Source organism: Ambystoma mexicanum, chromosome 5p, assembly GCF_040938575.1.
Source record: "Ambystoma mexicanum isolate Mex_15411 chromosome 5p, UKY_AmexF1_1, whole genome shotgun sequence".
Classification (NCBI taxonomy): Eukaryota; Metazoa; Chordata; class Amphibia; order Caudata; family Ambystomatidae; genus Ambystoma; species Ambystoma mexicanum.
Window position 1 is genome coordinate 1241747706 of NC_090930.1, and position 18945 is coordinate 1241766650.

An 18945-nucleotide genomic window follows, 5' to 3' on the forward strand; every position below is an offset into this window, starting at 1 on the left:
TGTCGCTGCGAGCTGAGCAATGCCTTTGCACAAGACTCCAAGCAGAGTGTGGGCCCGGCCTACGCAGCAATCAAAATAGGGGGCGGAACATGCAGATTGAGGAATAACACGTGAAAATATGAGCTTGTTGGGGAATGTCCACGGTCAAGTAACCCCATGCCCATACCAGAACAAAATAAACACGTATTCATGGATTTGAACTCTGAACGTCGGGTCGCGAAAAAGATTGTGCAAATCCTGGTACATTCCCGCCACCTGATAGCAGGCGTAGATGTCAACGTGAATCTATAAAGAACGCAATAAATGCCAAATAAATTAGATCCAGCCAGAATGAATCCAGCATTTGTCAGAGCGATCATGCACAGACACTGCAGGAGGAGGATCCAGGGCCCGGACCTTCAACCCACATACCACCCTCTTCGGGATGCCGGATGACCGGGTCCATAGGAGGTATAGGTCCCCCCCATATTATCTTAGACCTAGTCAGGGAGTGGGAAGATGGGCTAACAACACCCACCATGTGTTCCCAGTCCCTTAGCCCCTTACCAAAAGGGCTCACTGCCTTGCATTTCATGGCAACTGGATCCTTCCAGATGACCACTGCCATAGTAGGCGTTATCTCCCAAGCCACACAGTCAGGCTGCCTACACCAGGTGCTGGCGTGCATAACTGCACCACCTTCTGTGCGCAACCACATCCATTTGCCAAGAACACTGACAGAAAGGCAAATAGTAATGCAGGACTTCTATGCTGTGGTGCGCTTCCCACGAGTGCTTGGTGCAATAGATTTCACACATGTCCTGCTATGTCACCCCAGATTGACAGAGCACATATACTGCAACCACAAACATTGGCACTCAATCAATGTTCAGGTTGTGTGTGATGCCAAGGGCATCATAACTGAAGTGTATGCAAACTATCCAGGAAGCACACACGAAAGTTATATCTTTGCAATATCACCACTACACCGGAACCTGGTAGCCGGCAAGCCTGGGAATGCATGGCTCATTGTTGAGTATGAACGACGCGCACATGCATGTACGTTGCACAATTACCAATAGACACTGCCAACAAATGATAATGACAATCATTTATACATTTACAGGGGATAGTGCCTACCCATGAGCACATTCATGATGACGCCCATATGGAATCCCACCACACCAGCTGAGGTAAGGTACAATACTGCCCATGTAGTAACTAGGGGCATAGTGTAGCACACATTCTGAGTGCTTAAGTCACTTTCCAGCCCATTTTACCACTCTGGTGGTGTGTTGCTATATTCACCAGCAGTTGTGTGCTTGATCATTGTGGCAGCATGTGTCCTGCACAATGTCACCACACAGTATTGTGTCCCAGTGGATATGCTGGTGGGCCACCGTCCTCACCCATAGGCACAGGCTTTGCGCATGGCTTGCCAAAGGGAATGTGGAGAGGCTGCATGTACCCAGCCAGACAATCCTACTTTCCGTAAAATCCTGCCTTTGTGGCGTGAACACGATCAAGCCACTTCCCAGGTGACATTCAATGATGACCATGGGCCAATCCTCTGTGCCCACAAAAACACCCTGAGAATATGCTGCTTGGAGGGCAGAATTGTGTGCACCCATTAGCCATAAAACAACATACACAATGTGTGGCCAAATGAAAGAAACGTAAGTGAGGATATACCACCACTACTACCACTACCTTTGGGAACACCACACACAATTAAGACTACAAGTGACAGTACAAATTCACCTTTGGTACAAAGGGTCTGGTTGGCTCTAGGATTGGAACCTGCCCATGCTAAGCACCATTTATAGGTTGGAAGGTTTGTTCTGGTGTCGCAAGATCACAGGAGTGGTTAGGGGTTTAGCCAGGACCCCAATTTGGTGCGTATGAGAGGTGGGTTTACTCCTGGTTATCTTGTCTGATTCGGTATCAATAATCCTTCTAACACGGTAGTTAGTGCGATACAGGTTCGCTTTTATTGATGGTTTATGAAAGATTCCACTTAGTATGGTCTTTCTCAAGGCAAGTATGTAATGCTGCGGTCCCTAGGTGGGGTTCTTGAAGCCGCAGGGAGCAACGCATCACAGACACTACTCAGACGAAGAGCCCAATAGGAGCTAGACTGCCATAAGGACAGCCACCCACAATAAAACAAGAACCCCACCTAGGGACCGCTGCATTACATACTTGCCTTGAGAAAGACCCGTATGGGTTGAAACACGTGTCGGCTGACCGCACCAAGGCACAAAATGCCATAACAGTGTTCTACACACTAATCATTGTATCAAGTGGAATCTTTCATAAACCATCAATAAAAGCGAACCTGTATCGCACTAACTACCGTGTTAGAAGGATTATTGATACCGAATCAGACAAGATAACCAGGAGTAAACCCACCTCTCATACGCACCTTTGGTACAAGCCTGTACTACACAGTTAAAGTGGTAGCGATGGCTGAGCAGCCAGACTTATATCAAGAGTAAGTGAGCAGTATCAGATAGTTACACAAAGGACAGCAATTACTATGATTCAGGCAAACACTGAAGATTTTCGAGTAAAAGAATATACATTTATTTCACTCTTCAGTTGTATAACATTACACTATTATAAGAAGTCTAAAAATCACACTCTTAATACACCATACCACTTCCCTTAAATTCCAGACAAGTTAAGCTTACAAAATGAAGTGGGAGCAAAATGGCACTCCAGCAATTTAAAAGGGAGGGAAAGACAAAGTTAATAGAAATTAAATCAAACCAACAGGTAAGTACTCAGGGCAATTGAACAACAGGAACAACAGTGATAGAATCAGGTAGAAAAGGCTTAGGGCCAAAGTCAATGGGTCAAAAGTCTTTTGCTCAAGATCACACAGTTCAGGGTAGTATGCGGTAAAGTTTGTGTCACTGATTCCGGACGAGGTTGGTTGATAGAAAAGTTAGTTCAAAGAGAAGAGAAGGACAAGCCCTTGAATTGGAGAAAGATTTCAAACACGTTCACCACGGCTGAACAAAACGAACAACCGGATTTGCACAGTACTTTAAAACGGAGAGGAAGCTGTAGCTGAGGCGGACGTTCCTGGTAGTTCCTGCAGGCTCACGGTTCCTGAAGCGACTGTCGGACTGACAAGAAGTAGGAAGACTGGAGGGTCTTGCACTACCCAGGGAAGAAACCAGCAGCAGAGCAAAGCAACAAATAAAAGGTGCGCTCCTTAAAACCCAAGCAGGGTCTGACCTTCCTAGCTATCCGGCCCACTGTAGCTCTGTAAAGCGAATTCGACAAGAGGACAGGTCCTGGCTTGCAGTTTGGGCAAACTGATTGGTCCCACCAGCTCAAGGGAAGAAGTTTCCTGAAGGATCTTCTCTGTCTTCGGATTCTGAAGATTCGGACCTGCAGCAGGGCTTCACCGGGCAGTTCAGTCGATGTAGGGGTCCTCTTCCATCAGCTCCTCGTTGGTTCTTTCGTTCCAGCGGCGACTCTGCCTTTCCAGTCCCAGAGACCTGCTTTTTATGCAGTTTTCCCCAATTCATACAGCCTGGCTGTCAATCACACAGCAGGGTGGCTGTCCTGGCAAGGACAGTCCCCTCAGCCAATCAAACAGGAGTGCAACTTGGGTTATCAAGGGAACCCATGGCAGGGTTCGAAAGATCCCTCCTTCACACCCTGCCTACCTAGACTTTCAGGTGCCTAAAGGAGGGCTTCTGTGCAGAAGCCCTGAAGAGACAGTGAACAAAGGAATCATACCTGGTTTGGTGACCAGAGAAAAAAATGAGAAAGACTTTAACAAAAAGAAATGGTGAATAAACCCAGCTGGAGCCAAAATAAAATGTATTTGGTCAAGCGGGTTTATGATCGAGGCTAATAGCCTAAAACAATATCATGGTTATATAAGATAACCACGGTAGAAAAGTTAGGTAGTTACCACTGCCACCAGCCAAGTCTTGATGTAAAGGGATCGAAACATTGATCCAAGAGACACAGACAAAAAGGGATAAGAATTAACCCTTTCCAATACTCCATGTAAGATGGGGTGCACTGGGTCTGTGGTTTAAAGTGATTAAACTAAAGATAATGTCAACTTTACCTTTTCTGGGGGACAGTAGTAAGCCCCAGAAAACTGAGTCAGTGGGAAGTCTCAAAGACAATCCTGTGTCACTGCACTGAAGGTGCTGTGTAACACACATGAAAAATATGAGGCCATGGAGTAGGTGAGGCTCCAGTTCCCAAGATCACACAAAAAGTGAAAACACAAACAGCAAAACACATGTAAGAGTGGGGAAAAGGCTCACACTCTTACCAGGTGAAAGAAATAAACCCTAGAAATCCAGCAAAGCTGCTGAGGGACTCATTAGGTAAGGGAAATCAGCCATTTATGAGAATTCTCCCTAACACTCGCCACCCCCCTCAGACTAATAGAGAGGGAGATTGAATCCACTCCTGGATGAATCTCTTCCTCTACCTCTAGTCTGTTAAAAACATACTAGAGAGACCATCAGCATTTTGGTGGTGACATCCTGCTCTGTGCTCAATGGTGAAATCAAACCCTTGCAGGCAGATTGACCATCTTAGAAGTTTTGGGTTCTCCCCTTTCATTTGCATCAATCATCTCAAGGTTTGATGGTCTTCCTGAATCACAAAGGTAGATCCATACAAGTATGGTCTAAACCTCTTCAGAGACCACACAATGGCAAAACATTCACGTTATGGTTGCCCACTGTGTTTCTGGTTCCTCAGTTTCCTACTGATGAAGCAAATGGGGTGCACGCTACCTTTCTCATCCGGTTGACTAAGGACTGCACCTATACCTATATTGGAGGCACCTGTCAGCACAATGAAGGGTTGGTGATAATCAGGAGCTCTTAGGACTGGAGCTTGACAAAGGGCTTTCTTGAGGTTTTCAAAGGCTTGAGTGCACTCCTCATTCCATCTAAACGTTTTAGGGAATTTTGGAGAGGAAATCACATTCATGGGAGAAGCTATGGACCCATAGTTCTCTATGAAATTCCTGTAGTACCCAGTGAGACATAGGAAAGCCCTCACGTGGGTTTGAGTAGTAGGGGTGGCCCAGTTTTGCACAGCTTGTACTTTGCTGGGCAATGGCCTTATTTCACCTCCTCCTACCTCATGACCAAGGTAGACCACTTTACTCTGACCAATTTGACATTTGCTTGACTTTATGATCAGATGGGCCTGCTCAAGAGCCTGCAAAACATATTCCAGGTGATCCATATGTTCTTTCCTTGTAGGGCTGAACACTTCAATGACATCCAAGTATGCCATGCAGAAGTCCTCCATCCCATTCAGATCTTCATTAACCATCCTTTGAAATGTAGCAGGTGCATTCTTTAGTCCAAAAGGCATAACCTTGAATTGGTAGAGGCCTGCAGGGGCGCAGAATGCAGTTTTCTCCTTGGCATGGTCTGTCAGTGCTATTTGCTAATAGCCTGAGGTTAGATCAAATGTACTGATGTACTTGACTGAACCAAGTCTATCCACCAGTTCATCTGTCATTGTAAAAGAATGGGCATCAATCTTACTGACTACATTTAGAGCTCTATAGTCCACACAGAATCTCATCTCCTTGGATTCTGCCTTTGGTACTAGAACAACTGGACTAGACCATGGACTTTTAGATGGCTCTATAACCCCAAGATCAAGCATCTTGTTGGCCTCTCCTTTGATGTGGGAACTCACATGTTCTGACATTCTGTAACTTCTGCTTTTCACAGGTAATCAGTCACCAGTGAGAATATCATGCTGGCCCCAAGAGGTCAAGCCTGGTGATAGTGAAAACAGGGAGGCAAAGTAATTCAAGTGAACTTTGAACTCCTGTTGTTCAGAAGTCAGCTGAGAAGAGAGATTAACTCCTTCTATTTGTTCATCTATAGGTTGGCCTCTGAGGAGGTCAGGTAGAGGTTCACTCTCCTCTTCCTCTTGAGCTGAAGCTAGAAGCAAAGCTCCTACTTCTGGTCTCGAGACATAAGTCTTTAAACAGTTGGTGTGAAAGACGCTGGGAGCTTCCTTAGGTCTGCCTAAGTCCACCAAATAGTTCACCTCTCCAAGTTTGTCCACAACCTTGAAGGGTCCTATCCATTTGTCCTGCAAGGCCCTCTGCCTTGTTGGCACCATAACTAATACAAGTTTGTATAGGAGGTCCCAGACATGGCCTGCACCCCTTCCCCTCATTTCGAGGTACCAGGAGCCTACTCGCCAAGGGATGTGACGTATGAGGAGCAAATAAACCAACAAAGAGCAGCACTGGGACTCTGCCCAGTATACATCAGAAGATCCATACCTAATGAAGCGCCCATAATCAGACAACCCTGGGCAGCACGGTACCCTATCAGACAGCCGTACCAGCCACTGATACAAAACGAAGAGTACCTACAGACGGTCCATGAAAAGACCCAAAGAGCCCTAATGGAAGGCCAGTGGAAATGACTCAAGGGCCTGAACAGACTCGTGAATGAACAAAAGCAGCTATCGAAGATTGCACGCCAGTGCGAGTAACTACGAAAATAAATATAATGGACACAGAGAAGAGACAATGTTAAAACGTGAGGAAACGCTGCTACGAGACAAGATGGGAGCAACTGACCTGTCAAACGTGTGTAAATAGGCTTGGAATGCAAGGGGCAAAAGAAACAATACTGCTTGCAATGCTTAGTAGAAGATTAGAGCAGCAAGCGCCAACCATATATCTACCTCAATAAGGCACATTATACAAGTGCGACTCCATTTTGTAAAAGCAGAAATGTACCCAGGCTGCCAGAGGCCTGACAGGCCAAGTTTCGTAACCCAGCCAAAGGCAAGAGAAGGAGCGGAATCGAAACTCAACAAAGAGCGGCTCATGCCTAGGAAATCGAGGTCAACCAGAGAAAGGGAGGAGAGTGTCAGCTAACAAGACTCAAATTTCAGAGCATACCAGCCTGCCTCATGAAGGTCAAGATAAGGGGGGCCCATGCAGGTGGCGAGGCTGAAACAGAATTAAATGCATAAAAGCTGGAAACTGAAGCAGATTCATGGTGAACTAACACGTGACCAGCCAGGTGTGAAGAAGTACCACCACCTGATGTCATCCAGGACCCGAGGATGCCATAACTTTTCCCGATAAGAGACTACAGTTTCGAGGCCATCCTTAGCCAACTAATTGACACATCGCCCAAAAACACTGATTGATGGAAAGGAGGCAGGGTGAATCCTGGGGCACTAGGCACCTGGGTGTCCATTCTGCATTCTGCTAATTAAAGTGGAGTTTTATGCTTAGGGGTGTAACTTGCCCAATCACAATAGACCATGTAATCTAGGGTCCTATAGATACCGTAACCAATAGGACGTTGTAGTTGTAGTGACGTCCATTACGCATGATGTAGAGGGATGGGCGTAGACGCCCACCCGATAAGAGTTAACCTATCCACATGCTCTGTTATCATATACAGATATAACACTTATACTTAAGTTACCTTTCCTAACCAATTATATTGCATGATGATTTTTTATAGAATTAGACGTCAGTGATGACGAGTTTTGCCTATAACAATGACTGTTTGACTGAAGTTCGAGGAAGTCGGAGCGAGACAGGTGATCACAATGCTGCTGATTTCCATTTGTTTCTCTGTTTGATGTACTTGTCATTAAACAGACTTCCCTTTGCCAACTTACTGAGCCCTCATTATTGAGTCGTGTTGGAGTAAATGAATCCTGCACCCCCTGTCCTTACATGGTGCAGCTATCTTGTCTTACAAGTTCTAGAGGGTGAGCGCTGACCTATGGGCCCGTCAGTGAATTCCTCTCCTCCTGAACAAGCTGGTCTTGTGTAAACTCAAGGAATTCAAATAGGTATTCACAGAGAAAACCCCCATTAACACTATCTCTACTATCAGGGTATATATAGATATATATAATAATTATCAAAGAGATAGAATATAAAACAACAATCAACAGTTTGTGGGTATCTAAAAAAGGATCACACAACCTTTTCAAAACATTATACTGGTACTCTTATCTTGAAAAAATAGATAAAATACTATCAGATTATACCAAAAAATATATGATTTATTTCAAAAACAGAAAGGAACCCTAAAAACATCAACAACGCTAAAACGTATTAGATACAATTGAATTATACAAATTTCATAAAAAATACTTTCAGACAAATCCATTGACACCAAAATAGCAGCATATCACAACATCACAGAAACAATGTGTCACATAAAACATATATATTCCCAACATGTAGCATGTTTCAGTTCTTTGTGCCTATATATGGCTGAACCTTCTTCAGGGGAAAAAAAAACTTCTTTGCATGTAAATTTCTTCCAGCATTGTGTATTAGGGGTCGAACACATCCACCAACGGATGTAATGTATAAGCTGAAAAGCCATCGTAAAGGACACTATTCAGGTCTTAAACGCGTGTAAAAATACACTGTAGATATCAGCGGCATCTGCCTCGATACCAGAGGTGAACCGTAGTACACTATGGCCCACTGGAAAGTTAACCAGCAAGGGTTACTCCGATTCAGCTCGAAAAGTGACCTTGGGCACCCGCAATCTCCTCCTTTCTGTTTTTGAGTAGCCCTGTAGGCAACCCACGAGTCAGCAGCCTTAGCTAGCTTCTTTGGATCTATCTCCTTAGAGTCAGCCAAGTGCTGTCTGAGCTCAGGAGAGCAGGCATCAAAAATGGACTCCAACATAACAAAATTTCTCATTCCTTCACAAGTGTTTACTCTGTAATCCTTAATCCAACCATCTAAGTTTTTCAAACATTCACATACCCAGGTAGCCCAAGGGGTACCATCATGCTTTTTGAGGGTCCTAAACCTCTTAAGGTACTGGGAAGGGGTTTTCCCAAATCTAGCATTTAAAGCTAGCTTCACACACTCATAATCCATCCTATCCACCTCCCCCAACTCCATCACAACATCAGATGCAACAGTGGGTAGCCTAGAGAAGAGCCAGTGAAGCAATTGATTCCCTGTAAAACCTTGAATACCATGGTTATATTCAAACATTGCCAACCATTCCAAAATATCAAGCACCGCAAAGTACTGACAAGTACTGTTTGCTGTAGTGCATTAGACCGCCGTTGGATTTACTGACAGAGCGCCGTGGGAGCTGTGAGACGTGCTGCCTCTACGAACTCTGGTCCGGTTTGGCGCTGTATTGCTGCCTTTGTTTTCGTGTGGAGGACGTCTGAGTGTGGGACACCAAGCCTGCCTGACCCTGAACGCCGGATACAGGAGGTTTGTCCTTCCGAAATAGGCTCCGCACTCTCTTTCTGTGTGACGCCGCCCCCAGCCTCCTCATAATCCTGCATCCCAGTGCACCCTCGACGCGCACCGCGAAGTACTGACAAGTACTGTTTGCTGTAGTGCATTAGACCGCTGTTGGATTTACTGACAGAGCACCATGGGAGCTGTGAGACGTGCTGCCTCTACGAGCTCCGGTCCGGTTTGGTGCTGTATTGCTGCCTTTGTTTTCGTGTGGAGGACGTCTGAGTGTGGGACACCAAGCTTGCCTGACCCTGAACGCCAGATACAGGAGGTGATTGTCTGCCCCCATTGTAGTGTCCTGGGCCCCCATTGAAGCTGTGTCCCCCCATTGAACTGCCTTGGAGGCAATTTACCAGCTGGTGTCTAAACACCACCGCCTTACTTTTTTTTTGTTCTCTTCTTCTTTAAGGTTTGCCCTTCTGAAAGAGGCCCTGCCCTCTCTTTTTGTGTGACACCACCCACAATTTGCTGGGTGGTTTAAGCCTTTTTGAGTACCCACGCAAGTCCCAACAAGTCCCGCTTTGCCGCTTCGCCGCAGCAACGTCGGGGCTGTGGGTTTCTTGCCTTGATTCCTTCTTCCAGTTTTGCATAGAATGTTTCCTACACTCAAAACTGGTATGCCTAAAAATCTACAAATTGGTCCTCGGGACGTGGCATTAAAAAATCCTCAGAAGCCCGCTGCGACTTCCACTTCCACTCCAAAAACTATGCGGTTTAAAAGAGCCTTGAACCTTACTTTAAAAAACCAAATTCGCCTGACATATGGAAATTCTGTAAAGAATCTCTCGTTCGCCCTCCCCAGGCTCAAATAGAAGAGTGTTGTTCGCCTGTGCCTTGTGATATCTCTCCTAAAACTTGTTGAAAAAGATGAACATTAATCCTCGCCAGGCTCCCACTTTTCCCACAAGTTCTCACTCTACTCTACAAGATAAACAGCTTGCTTCCATTTGCCATAGTGCGCTAAAGCCATCTGGAGCTCTGTTCAGCAACATTTTTTGGGGAATCAAATGCCATTACTGATAGTAGAATTTTGGAAAATGTCCCCCCCACTGCTGAGCTTTTACACAATCGCTCCGTTCATATGTCACCGGTGTCTGATGTTGCAATAATTGATCTTAATCCATCTGACTCTTCTTTTTCTCCTCATCTCATATCTGATATCCTCTATCTCTAACATCTCGTTTTGTGCGCCTACTCCCGAAGACCAGTGGCTCCTCCTGATAACGTTGCTGCCATTTCGCTCCCCTCGACCGTTAATAGTCGGGTTCAAGGATCTTTTTTGAAATGCATATGCAATAAGCTCAACTCATGCCCGGTAGTACAACAGGCGCATTCGACCGAAAACAACTCAGCGCTTACACTATTTGCTCTCAATGCCTTACATGTGTCTTTAACAGCTCTAACTAAGTTATACGATACTCTAGATTTGAAACTTGAAACTCAATCAACTTTGTTAGAGAAAATAAATGCTTGGCAAATTGAGTGGGCCAGTGAGCATCCCAAGCCAGGTTTACCCCTTTTACCTGGCCCTTCTCTCCTTGGCCCACCACTTATGTCTGCAATTTGCGCACCAACTTTTGTCCGTTAGTACCCATCCGGGCCATCTTTTACCAACCGTTCATTGTCTTTCAATGCCTTCAGTCACTGTTATCCAAACTCCCTTGTTCAGTGCTCCGAACCAGTTTTTGCCATCCATTGATCAAGTCATTTGTCCCATTGAAATCACTGTGGATGCCCCAAATCAACGGTTGCCATCCATTGAGTGCACTATTTGCCCCACCAAAGTCATTGTGAATGCCCCTAATCAGTGTTTGCCATCTATTGATCGCATTATTCGCCCCATTGAAGTCACAGTGGAATATGTGTGTCCTGACACTGGCCTGAACATTGAATCTAACCACATTCCTACAGACCCTCAGTGCTTGTTCACAGACCAGGCCCCTACGCGGCCCGGGAAACACAAGAAAAAATCGATAGCCACGTCAGCTAAGTTGCAAACAGATTTGGCTTTGAGTGTACTGCAAAAGGTTTCCATCTTGGCCACTTCTTAAACTTCATCGGACCCCTTTATTAAAAGACCTATACTATTTTCTCAAGAAAAGAAAAGACTCTTCCGATTGCTACCCAACAATCGCAACTCGAGTGCATTAAATACTCTGCTTCTAAAGTTGCTTTAACAGAGGCTCCAGTTGCCAAAATTAGCACCATTTCCACTATCAGTCCTGAGACTGCACATCGGGAGGCGATCAGGAAGGCGGTTGATGAATATCTATCTACCATAGTGCAAAAACCATCTGCTAACAGTGCTTCTAATAGCCTTTCATCTATTGATGCTCAAAACACGAAGCCCAGTCATGAGTCTCATATCAGGTTGCCTGTCGTGCCTCATTCAAGACCCATAAATGTCTCCCCATCACCTTCTGCAAATCTTTTGGCAACCCCCATGATTGATCCTTACGCGCTGCTGGCGAGAATTACCCCGGAAATGATTGAAATGCTACTTACAGCCACCCAATCTAGACAAATTCCAAAAACTCTGTCTTTGAAGGTGGCTAAAGCCCCCCTTCAACAAAAGACCCTTCCATCTCAAAAGCCCTCTGGTAAACCTCCGACTAATTACTCGCTTCTTTTGGCTTGTAAACCTAGTCCAGCCACCCAGTACATCTTGAACAGAAGCACACTTTTGGCCATATTTTCCGACATTCGCTCACTTGAGGACATCAGCTCAACCGACATTGCGCTAATAGAATTTCAAGTTCAGCATAATGTCAATTCTGTGAGAATGTGGATTTACTCAAGAGCTATCCAAAATTTGATTTGGATGGCTAGAGCCGAACTTTTTTCTTTGGGTTTTGTCTTATCTATTGACATGCTCTACAAATTAACCCTAAACCAAACAATAGCCAACTGCGAATATGTTTCCCAAGGTCATCAAAATCAGCAAGATTCTACTGTAGTGGGTCAGCCACACCCCGTAGGCCCACTGTTTAGTTAGCTAGCATCTGGAAACAATGCACAATCTTTATCGCTCATTTGCTGGAACACCAGAGGCTTTACACATTTAATCAATAATGATAACGACTGTCTTATGTGTCATGACATACTTTTGTTACACGAAACCTGGATGACATCGGCACCTCTGTGGGATCATCATGATGTCTTTCTAAATCCAGCTCAACGTGGCACCTCGGGCAGACCTACCTCTGGCCTTTTAATAGCTATCAAAATGGGCCACGGTATTGTAGCCCAAGAATGGTACTGCCCAAATCAGTTTTTGCAGATGATCAAACTAACCGTTCATGACACAGTATATGCTCTAGTCAATGTTTATTGGAATGTGGCTGGTATATCCGATGGATGTTTTCTTAAGGCCTTTACAGAATTACTTGATCTGGTTGCTCTTGAGTCGGTTACTAATGTAATCATTGCGGGAGATTTACATTTTTTACTGCCCGCGCCAACAATAAAACTAGACTAACTAAATGGCTGACTTTGATCTCCAACTATAATTTAGTCGTGCTCAATGGAGCTTTTCCATCGGATACACCACAGAAGTCCACTTGGAAAAGAGGTTGCAGTTCATCGACAATTGATTACATTTTTGTGAACGCCTCGTTGTTCTTATGTATAGACAATTTTCAAGTTCTTCCCAATGACAATATCACAATCAATTAGTCACTGAGTGGACTATTCATCCTTTGAGTCTTAGGCCTGAAAATGCTCAATATAAGGAAAACCTACTGCTTAACAATGGAGACAATCGTCTCTGATGGTCATCTAAATCTTTGTGTGAGCTAAATGGAGCGCTGGGAAACTACTGTGACCAAGAAATTGTTCAATATTGCGATCTGCTGCAGTACTTCCAGACTTCCAAAACACCCAAGCTTAGCATTGGTTTTGTGAAGCCTGAACCTAGACTTCATGTTTTTAATTTTCAAGTCCAACAATTAAAAGCTCACACACGTGCCTTGAAACGTCAAGCTATGCTTGCACCGGTTCTGCTCAGAAAATCTATCCTGAAGTACATCAGGACCAGGCATAAAAATGCTCTCAAGGCACTTAGAGCACAGATGTACCAGCGTGATGGAGAAGTCTTATTGTTCTCTATCCAATCCAAATCTGCAGTTGGAGTATGGTCTTTAATAAACAAAGCCACTCGTCCCTCATAAGCTGTTTCACAAGCTAACGCGGTTAATGAATCTAAGTGGATCAACCATTTCTCCCTTTTGTATGCCTGCCCCCCTTACTCCTCAAGTATGACAATAAACAACATTCAAAGTTTTTTTCATCTGTCATTCGATCTCAGTGACATCAAGTTCTATATTTCCAAGATTAGCAATTCTGGTGCTTGTGGCCCTGACAGGCTTTCAAACTGTATGTTTAAAGTCCATCCTGATCTTTGGGCTTTGATATTATATAAGATCTCCACCAACATTAATACCTCACAATGCTTACCGAAATCTTGGACCCATTCGATAATCGTTCCCATCTACAAAAAGGGAGATCGCTCCTCCCCGGCAAGCTATAGGCCCATAGCGTTGCTAGATGCACCAGGGAAAGTCTTTGCCAGAATTATTCTTAGGGACTTTAATACGTGGACCCTGCAAAATAACTTAAGAAACCTGTTTCAGACGGGTTTTCTTGCCTTGGGACTTGTCCAAATCTTTTAACTTTAAATATTCTTAAATCCAAATACGCAGATAAGAATCAAGTGCTCTACCTGGCTTATATAGACTTCAAAGCCGCTATTGATTCTGTTGACCGGTCTATTCTACATCAGAAATTAATCTCACATAAATGTCCAATCTCTCTTCTGACTCTAATCATGTTGCTTCATACCAACACAACCATCCAAATCAGACTTTTCATGGCCGGCCAACTTTCCTCCATCATTGAAACTGCAAGAGGTCTCAAACAAGGCTGCATTTTGGCTTCATCTATCTTTAACTTTTTCCTGTTTGATCTAGGAATTAAGTTGCAAGCCATAAAGAGTGATTCCCCCAAGCTTGGGTCCCATATCATAACTCATTTAGTATACGCAGACGACTTAATCCTCATTTCTCAAACTCCCTCTGGGTTACAAGACCTTCTTCACTGTTTGGAATCTTATGTATTGACTAACAATCTGATAATCAATACACAAAAAACCCAAACCATGGTATGTAAACCACATGCCAAATTGAAAGTCAAGTCTTACTGTTGGTTCTTACAAAATGTCAATTTATCTCAAGTTAACCATTACAAATATCTTGGCGTTACCATCCAGGCCTCTATCTCCTCTCATGAAAGGGAAGATGAAATTCAACTTAAGCTTTGCATGCTAATCACCCAGGCTAAAATTCTTAAGAAGAAGTATGGAAAATGCACGCTAAAACATATACTTCTATTTTATCAGTAAAAAGTGATACCCACCTTATGTTATGGCTCTGAAACTTTAATATCTACGAAACATAATGGGTGACCAACCCTAGAGGCTCGTTTTTGGAAACAACTTTTACAATTGCCTCAGAGCATGTCCCTGCCACTAATTCGGCATGAGTTGGAAATCCCATCCCTAGAGTCTCATAACAAATGGAGGATGTGTGCCCTATTCAGAAAAGCCTTACTGGGACTGACCTCTAGTGGTTTGTTGGGCATTCTAGCCCAACGTCTACTAGCGCGAGATCATGCATTCACCAAGAACTGGTGTAACATCGGTCCTTAATAACTTAGCCGATGCATCTATTATGTTAGCCTTAATTATCTCAAACCTGGATCGTGCAAAAAATAGTTTTTTCTTCATGACTGGATACATAATCATACTCTGTCTAAAATATAAGGACTTTGATTTCTGAGTTTTTGATACCAAAGCTATATACTCTACGGCACCTTATTTGCTGAAATGCCCGAGCCTGTATCTCAGACAACAATTTCTTAGGTTTCGCCTGAATCTTTGGCCAACAACCGAGGTACTTACGAGATGAAACTTAATTCAGCAAGATCGGAATTTTTGTCGTTTTTGCCTTGAGAAAACACAACAAGAAACTTTGGAACACTGTATCCTATACTGTCCAATGCTTGCTAATCTAAGATTGTTGCACTTTAAAAAATGCAGTTTGACCAAATATCATCTAATGACGATGGACAATGTATGGTCTTACATTACCAACAATTCAGACTTGGGTATGAAGGTGGCTATAGTTCACTATTTAGATGCCATCTTTCCGAATGTTATTTTGAAGTAGTTTACATTAAATCCCGGGTTGCTGCTGTGTGCAGATTTTAATTAGCTGCTTTAGCAAAATTCAAATTACTTATCAAACATGTTCAATGAACTATAAATAGAGAGAAAGTCACACTTATCTGACCAATCTGTACTTATCATGTTTAATTAATTCACTCTCAGATTTATTCTTTAAGTGTACATATGACAAATGTTCCTTCTATTTTCCTTTTCTCTTGTTCTTTTAATATTTTCTGCTCAAAGCTTGTTGTTTCAAAATGTTAATTAAGATGCAAAAACTGTATGATTTTTAAAATGTAATTAATTCTGTGCTGTTTTATTCTTTATACATATTTGAAAGGATGATTGTATTATCCATATAAAAAATATATATATATATCAAGTTTAACCTTATACACACCCACAATTTCTTTAGGCATACAGGGTCTCTTAGGATAGGAAGACCTAGAAGACTCTGGGAGAGAAGTATTTTCAAGAGACAATCTTTTCATTTCTAGTTCATGATTCAACTCCATTTCTCTGAGCGTAAGTTCTTGGTGTTTTTGTTCAGTTTGAGCATTTAAACGTTCGAATTCCAGTTCAAGCCACATTTTGTCTAGAGCAATGAATTCAGGACTGAGGGTAGGACCTGTGGGGGTCATAGTGGACAAGGGTTGAGGTTGCTGAGCAGGCAAGGAGGCAGAGAAGCTTACAATAAGAGACACATCTACCTCTTCCAATTCATCATTGACAGACATATTATCTTCCTCAATAATTTCCACATTTGCTTGAGAGTCAGGCATTTCAGACCCACTCCCCAGACTTTGGTTCTTTAACAACTTTTCAACGTATTCAATCTTTTTGCCTTTGGCAGAGAGTTTCCTTTCTTTACACATGTTTCTTAAATAATCAGCAGTGTAACTCAGGAGGGTCTCCTGACTGTAGCTTTCCATATCAGACATGATTAATATTGCTTTTTAGTGATGTTAGCCTGTTGGTTATTTGATCCAAGGTAATAGCAGCACTCTAAGTGTAATTACAATACGTTTATCCTCACCGCTGTACACCAGTGTTAGGCAGAATTATATTCAGTACCCTTTGGGAACACCACACATAATTAAGACTAGAAGTGACAGTACAAATTCAGCTTTGGTACAAGCCTTTACTACACAGTTAAAGTGGTAGCGATGGCTGAGCAGCCAGACTTATTTCAAGAGTGAGCAGTATCAGATATTTACACAAAGGACAGCAATTACTATGATTCAGGCAAACACTGACTCAAGGTTTTCAAGTAAAAGAATATAGATTTATTTCACTCTTCAGTTGTATAACATTACACTATTATAAGCAGTCTAAAAATCACACTCTTAATGCACCACACCGCTTCCCTTAAATTCCAGACAGGTTAAGCTCACAAAATGAAGTGGAAGCAAAATGGCACTCCAGCAATTTAAAAGGGAGGGAAATACAAAGTTAAAGAAATTAAATCAAACCAACAGGTAAGTACTCAGGGCAATTGAACAAGAGGAACTACAGTGATAGAATCAGGTACAAAAGGCTTAGGGCCAAAGTCAATGGGTCAAAAGTATTTTTCTCACGATCACACAATTCAGGGTAGTTCATGGTAAAGTTTGAGTCACCGATTGCGGATGAGGTTGGTTGATAGAAAAGTTAGTTCAAAGAGAAGAGAAGGACAAGCCCTTGAATTGGAGAAAGATTTCAAACACTTTCACCGTGGCTGAACGAAATGAATAACCGGATTTGCACAGTACCTTAAAACGGAGAGGAAGCTGTCGCTGAGGTGGACGTTCCTGGTAGTTCCTGTAGGCTCACGGTTTCTGAAGCGACCGTTGGACTGACAAGAAGTAGCAAGATTGGAGGGTCCTGCACTGCCCAGGGAAGAAACCAGCAGCAGAGCAAAGCAACAAATAAAAGGTGCGCTCCTTAAAACCCAAGCAGAGTCCGACCTTCCTGTCTAACCGGCCCACTGTAGCTCTGTACATCGAATTCGACCAGCGGTGGGTACTGGCTTGCAGTTTGGGCGAAATGGTTGGTCCCCCCAGCTCAAGGGAAGAAGTTTCCTGGAGGATCTTCTCTGTCATCGAATTCTGAAGATTCGGACCTGCAGCAGGGCTTCACCGGGTGGTTTAGTTGTTATAGGGGTCCTCTTCCATCAGCTCCTCATTGGTTCTTTCGTTCCAGTGGCGACTCTGCCTTACCAGTCCCAGAGGTCTGCTTTTTATGCAGTTTCCCCCCATGCATACAGCCTGGCTGTCAATCACACAGCAGGGTGGCTGCCCTGGCAAGGACAGTCCCCTCAGCCAATCAAACAGGAGTGCAACTTGGGTTACCAAGGGAACCCATGGCAGGGGTGCGAAGATCCCTCACTCAAATCCTGCCTACCTAGACTTTCAGGTGCCTAAAAGAGGGTTTCTGTGCAGAAGCCCACAAAAAGACGGCAAACAAAGGAATCATCCCTGGTTTGGCGCGCAGAGAAAAACACGAGAAAGACTTTAACAAAAAGAAATGGCAAATAAACCCAGCCAGAGCCAAAATAAAATGTATTTGGTCAAGCGGGTTTATGTTTGAGGCTAATATAATAGCCTAAAACAATACCATGGTTATATAAGATAACAGCGGTAGAAAAGTTAGGGTAGTTACCACTGACACCAGCCAAGTCTTGATGTAAAGGGAGCAAAACATTGCTCCAAGAGACACAGACAAAAAGGGATAAGAATGACCCCTTTCCAATACCCCATGTAAGATGGGGTGCACTGGGTCTGTGGTTTAAAGTGACTAAGATATAGTTAATGGCAACTTTATCTTTTCTGGGGGACAGTAGTCAGCCCCAGAAAATGGAGTCAGTGGAAAGTCTCAAAGACAACCCTGTGTCACTGCACTGAAGGTGCTGTGTAACACACATGAAAAATATGAGGCCATGGAGTAGGTTAGGCTCCAGTGCCCATGATCACACAAAAAGTGAAAACACACAGAGCAAAACACATGTAAGAGCGGGCAAAAGGCTCACACTCTTACCAGGTGAAAAATATACCCTAGAAATCCAGCAAAGCTGCTGAGGGACTCGTTAGGTAAGGAAAATAAGCCATTTGTGAGAATTCTCTCTAACACACAGTAAGCATGGAGTGAAACCACTCCTGAGGCACAAACATATCTCTAATGTCCAAGAAAACATAACCCAAAATATGTGTTGCCACAGATAAATTGCGCAACTTGCTAACTATCAACCATGAGCAGCAAGGCATTCATGGACTCCAAAAGTATCATGTCCACCAATACAAAAAGCCCAATGAAATAGGCTTGCACTCATGTGTGATATTTTGAATGACAGGCACAAATGTATGCTTGTTGCTGTGAGCGCAAAATCAGTGGTGTCAGGATCCACATGTGACATACATGCAGCCAATAGGGAGACAATACACACTATATCAAAAAACACACTGAACAGGACACAATTGGC